General features: G+C 33.9%; 1 non-coding gene across 1 annotated transcript; it reads right to left on the reverse strand.

The window, feature by feature from the left end:
* Positions 1-617: 617 nt before the first annotated feature.
* Positions 618-691, reverse strand: TRNAI-AAU (transfer RNA isoleucine (anticodon AAU)). Its single transcript has one exon. It is a non-coding gene; the product is annotated as a tRNA-Ile (tRNA).
* Positions 692-3,923: the final 3,232 nt, after the last annotated feature.

Consider the following 3,923-nt stretch of genomic DNA (forward strand, 5'->3'; position numbering starts at 1 on the left):
TACAAACTATACGCTGGTCCATGTATTAATCGGACCTTGGAATCCGAACCTGGGTCTTAGTCGGGTCTTATTATTTATCAATCGGGTCATGAAAATCATGATTTCATTTGGACGTCCCCAATCCTCATGAGTCTGGTGGGTCCACGTCTGTGTAAGTGGCCTATTCAGCAAACTGGGTTCACGTTGAGATGGGGTCCATGAATCCCACCATGTCCAACACTTCAAATCGGAATCCAAATTTATTCTACCAAAAAAACAAAACAAAACAAAACAAAATAAATCACATATATTTGGGCTTATCGAGACCTTTTTGTTATAGCTTATGGTTGGAAATGTCCTTATCTAAAAATTAGGCCAAAATAAGGAACACATGATCCACCTTAGAAATCATTGCCTCAATGACTTGTAAAAAGTATAAAAAAAAAATTTATTCTACCAAAAAAACAAAACAAAACAAAACAAAATAAATCACATATATTTGGGCTTATCGAGACCTTTTGGTTATAGCTTATGGTTGGAAATGTCCTTATCTAAAAATTAGTCCAAAATAAGGAACCCATGATCCACCTTAGAAATCATGGCCTCAATGACTTGTAAAAAATATAAAAAAAATACAGTGGCCCATGCAGGTCTCGAACCTGCGACCTTCGCGTTATTAGCACGACGCTCTAACCAACTGAGCTAATAGGCCGGATGTTAGCAAACTTTACTAATAAAATATATATGAATATCTAGAAAGTCAAGATCAAGATCGATGTGTTCATAATTAAACAGAACATCAGTCGACCAAGGAGCTACTTTATATCTGTCTAACGCTTACAAAAAACTTGAATTTATATTATACACTTTTATTTTATGTTTTTTGTTCCCTTTTTTTTATAGAAATTGATGGATGAAGTGACTTGCCAAGCTTAGCATTGGACCAAAAATTAAAAGCATAGAGGCCTAATCGGTAATCAGCTTCTTTCTTGGATTTGGACCACAGCTAGGATTTAGGAGAAATTGCAGTTGGACTTGCCATTTTTCGACGTGTGTACTTTACCAACGTCTGAGAGAGAGAGAGAGAGAGAGATGGATGGTGGACTGAAAAACCTACATTTATTTATATGAAAGGCGATTTAGTGCAAGTATTAAGCAAAATATAACATGGTTTTAGTGATGTAAATGGTTCGGATAAGGACAACATGTGGTCAATACTATATTCCACTAATCGGATGTTGACTAAACGGATTCGAGTTTGATGGTGACAAGCTCATACCAGATCCACTTTTTAGGTGTAAACAGATTAGGATATCTGTCAAATTCTATATTTCTCAGATTTGGTAGCAAAAAATCAAAACACTATCCACATCCGATTACAATCAGATACTGTTTTGTCTTACCAAATGCAACTAAATGGAATTGAACTCGGTCGGATTAAAATTCATTTCATTGACATCATTGCATGGTTTTATGATCTCCTAGGAGTCTTTTTGTTGATTGAAAGCACAAATATAGCAAGCCAAAATGGTGAAACAGTAGGATCTATCTCCTCATTGTTGTCTTCCAACACAGGTCATTTTCTCCAACAACTCAAGACACAAAGAGAATCTAGTATGTTTGACAAAATTGAAGATATTTGGTTATTCAATGGCCAGTTGTTGTGTTATGGACCTCCATGTTTTCACCTTTTTTGTTTCTCATGTATATACCTATTTGGCACTCTTTAGTATCATAAATGGCCTTTTGGCTTAAAAACCCCGTGTATAAGGCCTCTCTCTTCTCCACTTTATGTACTCTACTTACAAGTTGTTATAAAAGAAGTTTTTTGCATCCTTGCATTCTTGTTCTCTTTGTGTTTGTGTTTGTGCATGTGCATACTCTTGCTTTCGCTCTGCACATGTGTTGTGAGTTACTTGTGCCCTTAAAAGGCTTGTTTTCGATATTTGTGATTACCGGAAGCTACGTCGTGGGTATCTTCACTTCTAAGCCCATGACAAGTTAGTATCAACGCCTTGTCGATATTGGGATTGACAATAGCATCGAAGAGAAATGTCATGACTCCTTCAGATTGTATGGTTCCTCTTGAATAAGACTTTATGGCCGATGATTGTGTGTCAGCTATTGCGCATGATGTTGCCGAGCTGACTGAAACAATGATCAACGTGCAAAAGTTGGTCAATGAAACTTATGTTGCTTTTACGGATCTAAACATGGAGATCAAGATGGTAGTAGAGGGGGTGAAAGACTATGAAAAGTCTTGCCACAAAGTTAGATGATTTGCTGGGTCAGTTCAACACCATGGCTGCAGAAATGGATGTTGTTCGATGAAAGAATAATCAACTTGAGCGGCAATTTAAGATTGTTCCAGTTGGTGGAGCTGTGGCGCATATAGATAAGTTGTGTTTCAGGCTACCTGAGCTCGCAAAGTATAAGGGCACTCAAAACTCGTGAGACCTTGAGAACTTTTTTTACGAGATGAAGCAGTTTCTTGATGCTGCTAGGATAAAGGAAGACGCAAATGGGCTGCACATTACAATAATATACTTTGCAGACGAAGAAACTTTTTAGTGAAGACGTCACTTAAGTGATTTTCGACGTGGGCTTTTCGCGATAGTCTCATGTGTGTAAAACCTACGATTTTTTCTTGATAATTAAAATGAATAAATGATGAATTATCAGGGCATTAATGACTATAATCATGAATTTTTTATTTTCTTGATTTTAATTAATTATGATTTTTTGTCTTAAGTTAAGAATAATATTTCAAGAATAATTGAAAAAGCTAAAATATGTGAACTAAACAAGAAAGTAGATGATTTGTATATTTTTAGATTATGGATTTTGGATGTAGATCTAATCTTATTGGATTGGACTCATATCGTCGGATGCTCCAAACATCATTATTGTTTTGACAGTTTTTTTGGTTGATCAATGGCTCATCTATTAATTCAAAGTTAACCTTGACGTTTCTCATTTTTAGGGCATTGAAATCAACTATCTACATGCCCAAATTGATATTAATTTGAGTGTTTTATCATCGACCAAAGTTTATGCCTAACTATAGGTCAAAAATTAATATTTTTCAACATAGACTAAATTCTTTATCGATCCATATGTGTATGACTAAATCTAAGACCATCACGACAATTTATGTTTTGAGGGCTATCGAATTAACTATTTAAATATCAAATTCTGATGAGTCTTTGGGTCTGTAGGCCTCCTGAAAGGTTACCATGTCACTAAAGCTCAAGCCAGGGTAAGAAGTTCTCACTTTCTTTTATAGCTTAAGCAATTTAAAAATTTAATGAATTAAGTTTCATAATTTATTTTTTATTTTATTAATAAAATAAATTAATAAATATTAACTTTTTATATTAGAGATGAGACTCATGTCTAAGCCCATCTATAAATAGAAGCCCTCATGAGAAGGATTAGCAATGTTAGTTCTCTATCTTTCTTTCTCTCTTCTTTTTTTCCTTTTGTTTTTGGTTTCTTCTCTCCTCCAAAATGTGTAATAGCCTTTGAGAACTCTTATACAACCATTAGACATGCACTTAGTCATTGAGTGGTGGTAGAATATGAGTCAGATCATCCAATTTTTTTGTTCTAACCGTGAAAATCAATCGTAGACAGGTAAGGTTTACATAGTTGATGTTTTTACACCCTTGGAGCGTGTATAATTGAAATATTTTTATTTTCAACAACTTTTAATATGTTTTAGATCTGTTGTACATATTTTCTTTGTTGAAGAAATTATTTCTTGAACCAAAAAATATAAATATTATATTTTTTCCCAAAAATAATTTTAAGAAACATGCAAAATTAGGGCTTTATTGTTATTTCATATTAGATCTAATTATAATATGGTTCTTTATGGTGTTATTCATGTATTAATCTATATTAAGTTAGATCGAATAAAAAATAATCAAATTCTTAAGGTT

Source organism: Nuphar pumila, chromosome 2, assembly GCF_984573655.1.
Source record: "Nuphar pumila chromosome 2, dmNupPumi1.hap1.1, whole genome shotgun sequence".
Lineage (NCBI taxonomy): Eukaryota > Viridiplantae > Streptophyta > Magnoliopsida > Nymphaeales > Nymphaeaceae > Nuphar > Nuphar pumila.